We start from the raw sequence: 15,376 nt of genomic DNA on the forward strand, positions 1-15,376 counted from the left end.
ACGCCAATAGAAAACTGGACTGCTAGCTTAATGCTAACGCCAATAGAAACCCGGACTGCTTGCTTAATGCTAACGCCAATAGAAAACTGGACTGCTAGCTTAATGCTAACGCCAATAGAAAACTGGACTGCTAGCTTAATGCTAAATCCTATGGAAAAATTATACAAATGGTTATCATTTTCAAACGGGCAAAACATATAAAACTTATTTTGTTCAATAAACAATATTTACAATAAGATAGGTTCAGTATCAAGTTATAGCAATTGAACATAAACATACACTCACAAGCAAATGTCTTCCTGGCCATATAATACAGGGTAAGAAAACCGTTAGCGTTCAGTTTCCTCAAACAGCTTGAAACAATAAAAGTACAAAACAACACTGACCACTAAAGATGTCATCCTCTCCTCGGTATAGCTGACAGAACAGTATATTCCGCGTTGTGGGAACTTAGTTTTACTTCATGCTAAAAGTCCAGACCAGTTATGAACAGAGATCCATCTTCATAGAACCAGTTACACTAAATGTTTTTAAGATCGCTTTTAATGGTTTTGAGAAGGACTCTGTCTATATGTAGAAACTCACACTTGTTTTTATTAAGAAATTTTTTATTTAGGAAATTATTTTCTTAATTTCTTTGTCTTAATTTTTTATGTCGACGTAAACAAAATCTACATAATAATTTTGGGGAAATGTGTCTTGCGGTCGTGACATGTGACGTCACTTCCTTCTTCACCAGACCGTTCATGGCTATAATGGTGAAAGGTGAGTTCTCACTGAGTTTCTGTTGAATCTAAAAGTTGCTGTGGGGACAAAATGTTTTTACAGTCTTCTAGCTAACGTGATTGTAAGATGTTACTTAAAACGTTTTGTATATCATTTTGCGGAGAATGTAATGATTTTGTCGAGTGCTAGGCTTTACTGTTGCTGCTCATCTATGAACAAGCTAAGTGCTTTTCCTGGCTGTATTTTTGTCCTGCTGAGCTGTTTAATTCCATTGTGTGCAAGTATGTTGTCATTTATCTGTCTTTTTTATTCATCTTTATCTTTGATTTTATATATTTTCATAATATGCAAATTGTTATGAACTTCTTATATTTATCACAAGGATCAGCCAGTGGTGTGTTTCTTTTAATTTTATTTGTTCTGTCCTGATGTAAATTAGGTAAAATGCTTACTTATATTAACATTTAATGCTAAATACTGTGATAAAAGACCAGATGACCAGATATTTTATGTGTGAAGCTGCAGCTGCTACGAAAGCAGCAAATATTGAAAACAACATAATCTAGACTCATAATACGCTACGCATATACCTTACTCACCTCAGGATGCTGAATGATTGAAACTGAATGTAAGTGCATCGCTTACTTCCTGGTTAGATTATTATCTGACCACCTGGGAGCACTTAGGTAATGCCATTCCCATTTGTTAATTTCATTCTTTCAATATGGAAAAAAACTGTGACGATAATATGAAGTAAAAGTAACGTACCTGGTCATTGTGCAGCAGTACACTGTGAATTCCTCACCATTGATCCCATGTTACTGAGAACAGGAGCACATTAGAAGTGACATATATTTTTCAAAAACATGAACCATTAAATATTCATTTTCTCACATTTAGACATACAATTAAAATCAACTCAAACATCTACATAATCTAATCCATAAAAAATACTGTCAGAATGGCAACAAAACAGGGCCTGCTGTACATTTGTTGAACCACTTCCCATTTCCCTCTGAGAGAAATTCATCTTTCAATGGTCCTAAGATTAAAGCCACAGAGCGTATCTCTGACCAGGCTCTTCTCTGCAGAGGCCATATCCAATGCATTTCAACACTCCAGTGACATTGTATTCGTGAGAGAGATCCTAATTTTCCTCTGTATGGAAAACATCCTTTCAACCAAAGCTGTGGTCATGGGCGTTTGATGAGGGTTTTAGGCACAGTTTCACTCTTTGAGACGAGGTCATGAAGACTGAACCACACAGTCATTCACATCTGACTGCAGGAACGGTGTTATTCTCCATAGTTTGAACGGAAACATTAATATCAGACAATATTTGTTTTAATATCAGTTCTGGGACTGTGTTGACTAGTTATGTGAATGTTTAATGCCGTTCTAATAATCTCCCATCCCTCTCTTAAAAATAAATAAATAAAAAGATCATGCTTTGCGGCTCCTCGTATATTTTTATTTTGGCAGATAAAGACATCAGGAGACCCTGTGAACCCATTTTTATTCTTTGTGAATTGGTTTTGTTGCAGGAGAAAAAACCTTTACATGAGCTGGCTAAGCAAACACTTTCAGGCTTGGATGAATAAATAAAGCCATCATTTGACAGCATCAGAGGAGAACGCGCTGTGAATGAATATGGAAAATTAGAATGTCATAAGAGAGGCATGTTGACTCAAATACTGAGCAAGAAGAAAAACCTTTATTAATATTAAAAGGACAAACGACAAGTTGACCATGTTGGCCTGAATATTATGTAATTTTCCTATCAACCTGAAAGTTGTTTGTGCATAAAACTCAAAACTACTTAAAAATTATATATCTTTATTGTATATTTCACCTGTGGAGGTCACCATTTTTTACCTACACAGTGTATGTATGTTAGCCATGACGAGGTTAGGTTGTAGTCTATAGACTAGAAGCTATAAACAAAACACAAGAAGGTGTAGATACTAACGAGGGCGGCTCAGAAAACATCAAACGTTTCATATTCCATTAAACCTGAGATAACTTTTGAAAAACAAACACGATCAGCTTGTTATCTACTATTAGAGCTAACAGCCATTAGTAGGAGCCAACACCAATAGCTAGCACTAGCATGATTAAATGGAGCTAAAACTGTTAGATGTAGCTAATGACATTAGCTAAAGCTAATGACATTAGCTAAAGCTAAGAACATTAGCTAGAGCTAAGAATATTGGCTAAAGCTAAGAACATTAGCTAGAGCTAACACAGTTAGCAGGAGTTGACATAATTAACTAGAGTTAACATGATTAGATGGAGCTAACACCATTAGCAAGGGCTTTCACCTTTAGCTAGAGATATTAGCCGGTTGCAGAAGCTAATACAAACCAGAGCCACCTGGAAGCTGCTGAATCAGTGTTTAAAGTGACAATGAAGCATCTTTGTCTTTCTAACAAACCATTTTTTGATCCTGATGCTAATGATAAACAGCTACAGTTAGAAACTGGAGCTCTTTGTTGCGTATGCTCGCTTTTCTGGTTAGCATTTCCAAGCAGCAGCAGCACAAACACATGTAATCATTTCACAGGATAAATGCTGCTTCATTTGGCTTCATAATGAATATTGAACTTTGACACTAATGATGCATTATTCTAATTATAAGCGAATAAAGAGACTAACCTTCATGATCTCCTGTTATGATTCATGAGAAAATTCAGTGCGTCTGACAGTGGCTAACGGTTGACAGAGGTTCTGTTTGCAGAGACAGTTTATGGTTTTGAGAAAAATGCTTCATGATTATCTAAATAATAAAAACTAGCAGCACAGAGTCCAAGAGTTTGAGCAAAAGTCCCACAGCTTTAATGCTGGGATGTTTTGACAACATTCATTCCTTCAGTTAACAGAGTAATGACCAATGGAGCCATGCTAAATGCCAGACTCATGAATTTCAGGCTTTAAGAAACTTTTCCTTCCGTTTTTACTTTGGTGTTTTATTTATAGTGAATAAATGCAACAACTCAACTTCTAAGAGACAAATATAAGATTTCATCTGCCCCGACTCCTCTGAACTTACTTCCATTTCACTTCCCTGTTTGTTTTTAAATTATTGAACAAATTTGCAACGTCTCACCTGCCTTTCCTCTTCACTTTGTGCTTCCAAAAAGGTTGTTGAGGTCAGCTGAGCAGACGATCTCAGAAGAACCGAGGATGATTCTGCACCATCTGAGGTGAGTTATGACTTTTAATTACTCTAATTTAAAATATTCACTGTGTTTCATTCGGGTTTATTTCTGTGCTATTTTGTGTGGCCATCACGTTCAGCAAAGTCATTAATAACTCACTTTTTCTGTTAGTTTAGTATATTTTGAAAAAAGTTGGATCAAGAATGATAATACTGTGTGTACCATCCAATTTAATACCGAAGCATTGAGTCTGACATTCAGTCGATTCTATTTTTAACGTTTCGGAGTCTGAAGACTTTACTGTGTTTGAGTTAGAAGGTGGAGCAGAGTTGACATTTGAAACTTGATTAAATAAAACCACATCTTGAACAAGCACACCAATCAGATGTAATAAATCTAATAAAAGACACAGTAAAGGTCTGAAGAAAGAAAAGCAATGTGTTTTACAATAACCAGTTTTATTCTCCCTTCATGAGTCCCTGAACCTTTAGATCAGGGGCGTCAAACTCCAGTCCTCTGCTGTCCTGCAGGTTTTAGATGTGCCACAGGTACAAAACACTGGAATGAAACGGCTTAATTACCTCCTCCCTGTGAACATCAGGTCTCCAGAGTCCTGCTAATCACCTAATTATTCTATTCAGGTGGTGCAGCAGAGGCTCATCTAAAAGTTGGAGGGCAGTGGCCCTCCAGGACTGGAGTTTGACACCCCAGCTTTAGAGCCAGGAATGGGTTTTGCCACCAAGTGGTCATCAGTTGTACTACCTCCAATTAACCTGTGGTATTAATAGGTTAATACCTGCAATTAACTGGTTAATACTTTAAATTAACCAATGGGCGAATTAAATAACCAATTGGTTGATTGGGTTTTTGGAGTTAAACTCAGATTAACCAATTAGAGTTTAACGTCCAACTGGCTGGACTCCAGTTGGACGTTAAACTCCAAATGAACCAGGGATTCTTTCAAAACCTCCTTAAATGTTTTGTTGTTTGATTCCTTGTTATGGAGCCTAACCTCTCATTGGCTGCATTTTGATTAAGCTGCACTGGTTACATCATTTCAGCTCATTGTAGTTTTGTAGGTTTTGGTGCTTTTTGATATGGACTGATATGAACATCAAAAGTTATATTTAACGCCTTGATTTTGATTATTTACTCAGATTTTAACATGTTGAATATTTTATTTTACATATAAATGCTCCACCTGGAACCTTTGTATTCATATGTTTCTGGTACGCTGTAAATCTGAGACGTCCGCTAACAACATCAATGGACGACAAAGCTGCTGGAAAACACTATTGTTGTGTTCAACCTGTGCTAAAACAAGCTAGCTTATCGGAGAAGCTAAGCTAGCCTAAAATAGCATCTCAGTGCTAAACATGTAGCGGCTAGCTAGCTCCATGAATGATCAAATTGGTGTAATAAATATTTGAACCAATTTGCTGGTTGAATAACCTAAATAACAGATTAAAATCCTTAAATATCTTTGTTATTGATGCCATATGTTTATTTACTCAATAATTTATCAGCAAAAAGGGAGATTTGAATTGAAAATACAGTAAAAAGAGAACCAATGAGACAATAATGCAGTTACTCTGATATTAGCGCATCTTACTGAGGCGCATCTTTGGAAATATTACCGCCAACATATTACCACCATTTAACAGGCAAATGAAAACCAGAGAGTGGGTGCTATTTGTTTAACAGCAGGAGTGTTTCCAGCCTTGCACTTTCGAGGTTATAATAAGGTTTGTCAGGATGACCGATTGGACCCCTCTGCCACCCTGAGACTCTCTCTGCTCCCTCTGTCCCTGCGTGTCTCCACTTCCCTCAGCCTCTCCATCTTTCTCAGTTTCCCTGTGTTCAGGCTAAAAATAGAAACTGTCCTCATGATGAGCCCAGAAATTAAATGGACCCAGCCTGGCCTCAGCTTGCCTCTTTGCTCTGCATAAATGATAGGAAGCGTTCCCACTGGCAGAACCCCCTCTGTTCCAGACGGCACCACTCGCGTATCGGAACCATTTTCTCCTTTTGATGCACAATAACATTATAAATTAATCAGTGCAAACGGAAATGTTTTACAGCTGCATTTTCTCATGATTAGCATTAATGTCACTTTCATTTCGACCATTTGAACAGTTTTGGGTTTGTGTTTTTTTGGGTGGGGGGCTAACTGTACATTATTTTGAAGTTTTTCACATGCTTTTATATCCAGAGGAGGTAAAATTATACTGAGAGAAGAGCTGCACTACTGCAACATATTTATACTCAGATTAAAGTAAAGCGTAGTCATATAAGAAATTATTCAAGTAAAAAGTATTTGGTAAAAATTTACTGGGTAACTGACAAATTATCAATCATTTAATATTTAAAAACACATCATCTTAATACAAAGTTAAGTGGAAATGTAGATATTTTCAGGATGAAAATAATAAGAATTCATATAAGTAATAAAAAATAACAAAATCAGCAAAAGGGAATATTTCCAAATCAGTTTCTTCAATAAAAACTTCTGAAACTTGAATAAAAACTGCAGGTGTGTGTCTCTGTTTGGTGGATTTTAGGTTAAAACATGTTTGTTTTTCATTCATTGGGTAGAAAATCCAGAAATTTTGCTCAAGTAAGAGTAAAAATACTTCATAATAAAATTACTCAAAGATACAGTGTAGTAAAAATACTCCTAAAAGTAATTTTTTTTCCAAAAAGTAAATAATAAGTTGAGGAGAGTTTTATAAACGTAATAATTTTGTGAAGTCTGCTGTCCTGTTTCGCTCCCAGCGGTGCTGAATTTCACCAAGCGGATAAAATACTGAGGAAGGAAAACCTCCAGCTGGCTGGTTTTAAAAGAAACAACAGATCATCCAAAACCAGCAGACGCCCTTCTGCTGATCCGCTGGTAATTATTTTCTGTAGCTTTTCAGCATTTTTGCTGATTTTGAAAATGTTTAGTAAACTTAGCTTCCCCTAAATAAGCTTGTTTTAGGTCAATAATTCTTGAATATAAATAAAAAAGTACTTGTTCTACTGGCAGGTTTTTTCACTGGAGAAGGGGGAAAATTTCCCAGTTGAACAAGTGCATTTTTAAAATCTATATTCAGAAATAATTGACTTAAACCAGGCCCATATATCTTGTTGAAAAGTTACTTTTGAGGTTTTTTTGTCTTATTTCAAATGCACTAAGATATTTGCAGTAGAAACTAGTCTTAAATACATGGTCATATTTTGTGTTTTTGCAGTGTAGAGAAGTTTTCCTAAATGTGGAAAACTTTTTCTTCAGACAATCCTGAAGGAAAATCCAGTTTATTTCAGCAGAGATAATAACATGCAGAACAAGAACCAACATTTCTACAGCCAAAGTTTCCATGTTCAGAGTTTAATAATTCAGCTCATGTTAGTTCACTCTGCTTTAACTTTCATTCTGTTTTTAATTAAACTTGCGCTGTAATTTTCCAGGGTAATTTGACATTTATGCATTCTTTATTAATTGATCAACTGGAAATGGTGAGAGATAAAAACATATGCATTAAATATGTCAGCTCTGAAGTGCCTCCCTTCGCTGGAGCAAATAAAAACGAGCTTGTGTTGCGAGTTTGAGTTTTAGATTTGACCCAAATGTGTCTGACAGCTTGTGACTTCCGGTGGGGCCGCAGGCGTCGGTAATAAAGCTGAGTAAGAGTTCTGTTGCGCGCGCTGAAAGTACAGGCGCGGCGCAGTCAGGCGAACACGCTTCAGTTTGATGATCTGTAAAGGTAGCCGGGATAAATCACCGGCAGCATCTGTCGCCGCGCGTTATCTCCCGTCACATCCTCGTCAACAGACTCACAGATGTTCGACGAGATCAGTAAATAAATAAGGAAATAACGGTACAGCTTACAGGATCAGATACCAGAAACAACCCTCCAGCTTCTGCAGGAGGAAAATTAACAGCTTATCACGGTGGAGTTTAGATAAAAGCTACGTTCCCTCTGGCTAAAGTTGGGAAAATCTGCAGTTTTTTCTATCAGACTCCTCACCAATTTACAGCATCTCGATAAAACATTTGCTGTTCCTGCCGTTTCTGGCAGAAACATTTAATTTGTCCTGTTTTCATATGATGAGTTCTGACTGAGTGCTTCTGTTTCTCATTCAGGTGAGTTTCTACTGACACTTAGCTCTTCTTCAGTTAGCATGTTAGCTAGTTCAGGCTATTGAATGCTAACAGTAAATTATTGTTAGAATCAGCAAACACTCTGGCTTTCCAACAAGAGAAGTCACGTTTTGTCAGTCATATTAAAACGGATCTATTATGCAAAATTTGTATTTTTCTCTTTTTCGTTCTTCTATTTGGACCAAACTCTTAAAAAACATTCTGGCTGGTTTTTGGTGATAAGTTAATGTTTTTTGGTGTTTGGAAAATGAGTCATTTCACAATGAGTGAACACGTCATTCCAACGTGTTGAATCCATAGTTCTGATGTAAAATGGCCGACTATTATTTCCACAAAACGCTGCACAAATAGCCGCTCCCCAGTAGGCGGGGCTTGTTCCTCCAACGCCTGAATCAGACGCCGACGTCTCCTCTGATTGGCTGAATTATGAATACATCTCATGTCACTGTTAACATCCAACACTGCCATGATTTTTAATGACTTGTCGTGTGAACAAGCTTATTCACATGAATTTAATTTAATTTATTTAATGGAAACGACGCAATTGCAAAATAGTTTTCTTTCCAACATTAGTGGAGTACAGACAAATATTTGCCCATATTTGTCATGGAAACAAAGCTACTGTCAAGATAAATAAGGAGCACTCGTTGCTATCAAACTGCATTTCTGTCAAATATTCTAGTTCTTCAGATATTTGGATTTACACAGATTAATCGGTGGAACACCAACAGTTCACTCTGTGTGTGTTTGGTGAAACTAACTTTTTAAAGTTCAGCCTTCAGTCGTTGTTCTCTGTTCTTTGAGAGCCGCTTTGCTGGCCTGCAGGTAAGCGTCGGTACGTTGGGCTTCGGGTCGCTCCCCGCCTGCGGCCAGGCGGCCGCTGAGCGTCGGACAGATTGTTTCAGTCTGCTAGAGTGACTCTCAGTGTTCGCCGTTCTGCTCGGCCTCTCCCAGCCAGTCTGACACACTTCCACCTGCAGCCCTGCTGGACTCGCCCGGCCGGCTGCTTCCTGCCCTCACAGAGGAGCTTTTACCACAAGTATCACAGCTAAGGTTAACAAACCCGTCTCTGCAAACTTCAACATTTTAGCTTTCAAATTGAGTAATCTGTGTAACTTCTAAGTACGTTAATATTTTTCTTTTCCGGTCCGTCTGAAAACAGAGTCTGAGTTTATGGGTTTGCAGTTCATAAGTTTTTTTACTTCTTCCTTCTTCTTTTTGAACATGTTAAAATTACTTGTTTATGTCTGTTACTTTATTCTGCTATCATGTTCAAAATACAGAAAACACTAAAACGTATCGGTGAAGATCTGAATTTTTCTTCTTGCGTTTCTGTTTGGAAATGGAGCAGCATAGTAAATTTCTTCTAGTTATTTAAGTAACATTTGAAGAACATTTCCTTCTAAATCTATTCTTGCTGTTTAAAAATGCTAAAAACATATTGATGTTTTCTGATCAGTAAAATTTGTATATGTGGAAATTTGGGCTGATACCGATACTAGAATTGTTTTTACAAATAATAATCAATATTTACCTTTATTGTATAAATGTTTTCCAACCTCATCAACAGACAGCAACCATTTGGAAATCAATCAATATTATCAGTTGTTTATATTGACCCTGTTTCACTTATCAGACAAATACAGAGATATTGAAAAATGACCAATATCGACCGATACCAATGTTAATGCCGATATTTTGTGTATCACTAAATAAAATATGAATAATTTAAACCTATTTTAAGGCAGAAATGCGTAAGTTTTAAGCCATGTATGTTTTTAGGAAGTTGCTTTTGGTAAAGCTAATTTCATACGTCAGCTGGGATGAAGTAAAGCATTTAAAGCCTTTAATCTTTCCTCACTGTGCTGCTTTTAAAAGAGGTGAAACATCTTTATACCATTTGAACACAAACTGGACTCCATAACCTTGGATCATGATGAGAGTTGATGCATTATTTAAGCTAAAAGCTTACAGAACCACACAGTGGAGTGGGGATTTTAAACATTTACATCCAGTCTTAAATAATAATACTGCAGCCAAGTTCAGGTCAAAACTAAGATTATTGTTTCACTGGGTGTGAGATTATCTGTCAGAGCAGCGGATAGTCAAAAGTTGGTAGTTATGTCTTTCATGTTGTTGTCACTGTGATCCACAAGGTAATCAATTACAGGGCGGCAATGATCCTTTACAGACTGGATAAAACTATATCATCTGTAAATGGAGGAAGTATCTATTCTCCATTCACTTTCAGAAATGCTCTAATCGTCACCTACCCAATTAGGAGCCTCCAATTAACCAGGGAACCAATGAAAACCCACAGATGCATAGAAAATAACTTCCCAAACCTGGAATCAGTAAATTAAAATGATAAATGTAGCTGAAATCTGAGCACATAACTTCCATTAGCTGTTCTGTGTGAACAACATTAGCAAATAATGAACCAAAGAAACAAACAAACCCAGAAAAAGGTCAGCTGGGTCCAGCTTAGTTCGATAACAGAAAAGTATCTGCTCAAGTAGCCATGTTTTATTTACCCAGCTGGCCAGAAAAACTCACAACAACAACAACAGCAGCGCAAAGAGCCATTCAGAGACGGTATGTTAATCAGCTGGTATTCAAATATACCATGTAAACAACCTGAATTTAAATGCAAAGTGTGCCACTTTAAAAACTGCTATTTAAAGCATGGAGTCGTTTCTTTAAGATTTCACCAAGTATATTTAGTAAAACTAAAACCACTACTTTCTCAAAGAGATTCTTTTGGTGTTGCCCTGCGACAGACTGGCGGCCTGTCCAGGTGACCCGCCTCTCGCCCGAAACGTCCGTAGGAGAGGCACCAGCACCTCCGGGCCCCACTAAGGGACAGGGGTGATAGAAAACGGATGGATGGATTCTTTTTGTTTTCCAACCTGACAGTTTGGTAGATTTTCTTTGGTTGGGGGCCAAAATTGCTACATTTGCTTCATTTCCAGTTGCTGTGGTTCTAAACCAACCAAACCCTTTGAGCAACCAGTTCCCCTCCTTGCCTGTGGGGGCGCTGCGCCAAGAAACAATGAAAGAAACGACATGAAAACCTCTGAAAAAGACACCCTTCTTAACAAAACGTAAAAAAAAAGGTTTTAGTGGTTGTAGGATTTCTCTTTTGTCTTTGGCTAAAAGCCAAGAGTCATTTCACCCGCTAGCCATAAGCTAGCATGTTTGTTTTGGTTGTATTTACCCATAATGCCTTGTACCGTAGTCCACTTCCTGCTTTTGGAGCGGTCTCAGGTCCACTTGGTGTTCACATATGCATTCAAACCAAACCAGAATTCACTTCAACCAAACTGAGACCGAGGTTTGCAGGCGGATCAGAGTTCGATTAGCATTCATGCCTCTGCAAACAAACTGGACTTACTACACAAACGGACTGGAGTCGGACACAGAGTACTGGAGTTTGTCGCTTCACCAGAGTCTCAATCACTTTTTATTAAAAGCCTTCACTCATTTCTCCTGCATTATTGCCCGTTGTATCAGAAAGACTTCCTAACAGTATCAGTTGATGTCTCCTTTAAAGGGTTAGCAGCGCCGGACGGGTCCGTTCCCTGCTGCTGGCTCCAGTTTAACGGGGCCTGGGGGCCTTAGAAAAAGATGAAATGTGGCCAGTCAGGGCACCGAGTTGTGTCGCATAAAAAGAGCGCGGGCGGCCGGGGAGGCTGCAGGTGTCTGAAGCTCAGCGAGGGTGAAGTTGACAGATGGGCGGCTCATTGTGGCACGAAAAGGGTGTGGAGCGAGATAATTACACAGAAAGGATCCTTCAAAACAGATTTGTGGGGTTTGCTTGTCTGTCGACAAGATGGAGATGCACACTTCCAGGTCTGCTGCTTTTATTTTAGGATGGAGGGGAACCATATTTACTGCAGACATAAAATCCAAAACATTTACAGGGTTATGATATCACAGCAGGCTGCATCATTTACAGCCAGAGGAAAACACACAAGTTTTAATACATGGATCACATCTGTCAGTGAAAGTTTTTTTTTTTAACAAAGTTTCTGTATCAGTTTTTTTTCAAAGAATAAAAAACTTCTTTAGAAAGTCATGCACCTCCTATAAGCCAACGTATTGATCACCAAACTAGGTTTACAAAATGTGTTTTACTGCATTTCTGATCAAACAGGAGAAAGTTTGTTTTCCTGGTGGTTGATGCCTGGAATGTAACTGCAGATTAAATATTTACCTGCTGAAAAGGTTTTTATCTCACTTCCCAGGTGAATGTCAAAAGGAACCAGAGCAGCTAATTACAGGTGAGTGGGTGCAGCTGGGCGGGGAGCAAGATGGCCGACTGAGGATGAAGAAAAGCAAAGCGAATGAGGAAGAGGGACAGAAACCTAAACCTAATGTGTAAACACTAATCTAGACAAACAAATTACAACCGCAAGCGATTATTCTGACGAGTAATTTATTAATCAACAACAAAAAAACTGGTAAATTCTGCAGATTTTTTATTTAACCACTTTTTGAAACAATAGAAATGCAGTAAAAGATGCAAATAATTTTTATATAAGAAAATAAACATTTTACTTCTTAACATCAGTCCTTTAGTGAATTCCTTTGATCATTTGTAGCAAAGGACAGAAAAAAGGTGAAAATCTGGACTGACTATGAAAACAGAGTCGTGTGGGTTCCTTCATTATTAGATGCAGAAAGATTTTTATACATATACTTTAAAGTTTTTAACCAGATTACAACTAAAACTGCATTATTGATTTAGCTGTAATCNAATGCCTTGTACCGTAGTCCACTTCCTGCTTTTGGAGCGGTCTCAGGTCCACTTGGTGTTCACATATGCATTCAAACCAAACCAGAATTCACTTCAACCAAACTGAGACCGAGGTTTGCAGGCGGATCAGAGTTCGATTAGCATTCATGCCTCTGCAAACAAACTGGACTTTCTACACAAACGGACTGGAGTCGGACACAGAGTGGCATCATACTGGAGTTTGTCGCTTCACCAAAGAGTCTCAATCACTTTTTATTAAAAGCCTTCACTCATTTCTCCTGCATTATTGCCCGTTGTATCAGAAAGCTGAGACTTCCTAACAGTATCAGTTGATGTCTCCTTTAAAGGGTTAGCAGCGCCGGACTGGTCCGTTCCCTGCTGCTGGCTCCGGTTTAACGGGGCCTGGGGGCCTTAGAAAAAGATGAAATGTGGCCAGTCAGGGCACCAAGTTGTGTCGCATAAAAAGAGCGCGGGCGGCCGGGGAGGCTGCAGGTGTCTGAAGCTCAGCGAGAGTGAAGTTGACAGATGGGCGGCTCATTGTGGAACGAAAAGGGTGTGGAGCGAGATAATTACACAGAAAGGATCCTTCAAAACAGATTTGTGGGGTTTGCTTGTCTGTCGCAAGATGGAGATGCACACTTCCAGGTCTGCTGCTTTTATTTTAGGATGGAGGGGAACCATATTTACTGCAGACATAAAATCCAAAACATTTACAGGGTTATGATATCACAGCAGGCTGCATCATTTACAGCCAGAGGAAAACACACAAGTTTTAATACATGGATCACATCTGTCAGTGAAAGTTTTTTTTTTTAACAAAGTTTCTGTATCAGTTTTTTTTCAAAGAATAAAAAACTTCTTTAGAAAGTCATGCACCTCCTATAAGCCAACGTATTGATCACCAAACTAGGTTTACAAAATGTGTTTTACTGCATTTCTGATCAAACAGGAGAAAGTTTGTTTTCCTGGTGGTTGATGCCTGGAATGTAACTGCAGATTAAATATTTACCTGCTGAAAAGGTTTTTATCTCACTTCCCAGGTGAATGTCAAAAGGAACCAGAGCAGCTAATTACAGGTGAGTGGGTGCAGCTGGGCGGGGAGCAAGATGGCCGACTGAGGATGAAGAAAAGCAAAGCGAATGAGGAAGAGGGACAGAAACCTAAACCTAATGTGTAAACACTAATCTAGACAAACAAATTACAACCGCAAGCGATTATTCTGACGAGTAATTTATTAATCAACAACAAAAAAACTGGTAAATTCTGCAGATTTTTTATTTAACCACTTTTTGAAACAATAGAAATGCAGTAAAAGATGCAAATAATTTTTATATAAGAAAATAAACATTTTACTTCTTAACATCAGTCCTTTAGTGAATTCCTTTGATCATTTGTAGCAAAGGACAGAAAAAAGGTGAAAATCTGGACTGACTATGAAAACAGAGTCGTGTGGGTTCCTTCATTATTAGATGCAGAAAGATTTTTATACATATACTTTAAAGTTTTTAACCAGATTACAACTAAACCTGCATTATTGATTTAGCTGTAATCAGAACATATTAATGTAAAATGTATATATTTTTGGGGCAGTTTAGACTTTAATTCAAGCTCTGATTATATTGTCATTTCGACAAATGGCCTTTTTTGAGTCTGTATTCTCCAGTTAACGATTAATCAATTACTAAATACGTTGTCGATTAATTCAATAAATCGATTAATCACAATCGTTTCGGCACCAGATTAGTGTTCACTGTTTATATAAAGTCCATTTCTCTTCCACCGTTTCTTGTTTATCTCTTATTCACCTTCCCAGCTGCATCCACTCACCTATAATTAGCTCTTCTGGTTCCTTTTGTCCAGATTTCCGTCTGCGTTTTGGTCAAATGCTTCAGGACACTTTTCTGTTTTCAAAGTAGCTACTTCAGTTTGTTTGGAGTTTCATTTGATGAAAACTCCTCATTTCCTGCGTCTAACGCCCAGACTTCCCTGGCTTTACCGTGATGCCGCCACCGCCTCATATCAGCACTCTGGCCGTAATCGGTTGAGCTGGAAGTCGAAAACAGCCGCGATAAAATCAGCAGAGAAGCCATGAAAAGTGCCAGACGCAGCAGTCCTGTCAGACATGATTCTGCGTCTTGATGCTGGAGTGCATGTGCTGCAGATTGTGTATCTAATAAAATGACAGCATTTAGCTCAGCGGGCGCTGCCGCGCTCCGACTGAACCATTAAATGGGTGGAATATTATTTCTGTCACAGGTGCAGCAAAGTCTGAAGAAATGAAGTATGAAACCCTGATGGCTAATGTCGCCGCTCCTCCCGCCTCCCTCTCTGTGACTCATGCGTATCGGCAGCCATCTTCCTCGTCTCCGGGGTGGGAGGACAGACGCAGCCTGGAGTTGACAGTACAATAACTGTCACAAAGCTTTTTCCAATTTACTGCCTGATTTATTAAATCAAGTTGTGCAAATCAAGTCAGTCGCAATGTGGCAATTATCTGAGAGTCACTCAAGAGCACATGTTTACCAGCTGATGGCAAGGTGTGTGTGTGTGCTGTGTGTGTGTGTGTGTGTGGGTGTGTGTGTGTGTGTG

The 15,376-nt window shown here is 38.4% G+C and overlaps 1 long non-coding RNA gene across 2 annotated transcripts in view; it reads left to right on the forward strand.

The window, feature by feature from the left end:
- Positions 1-721: 721 nt before the first annotated feature.
- LOC107836256 (uncharacterized) overlaps positions 722-15,376 on the forward strand; it is a 19,463-nt gene continuing 4,808 nt past the window's right edge. For both annotated transcript variants that reach the window (XR_001662126.1, XR_001662125.1), the window contains exons 1-2: positions 722-765; positions 3,867-3,929. This is a non-coding gene — a long non-coding RNA (uncharacterized LOC107836256). The remainder of the gene's footprint in view (positions 766-3,866; positions 3,930-15,376) is intronic.

This window comes from Poecilia formosa, unplaced genomic scaffold, assembly GCF_000485575.1.
Source record: "Poecilia formosa unplaced genomic scaffold, Poecilia_formosa-5.1.2 Scaffold47, whole genome shotgun sequence".
In the NCBI taxonomy this organism is placed as follows: Eukaryota; Metazoa; Chordata; class Actinopteri; order Cyprinodontiformes; family Poeciliidae; genus Poecilia; species Poecilia formosa.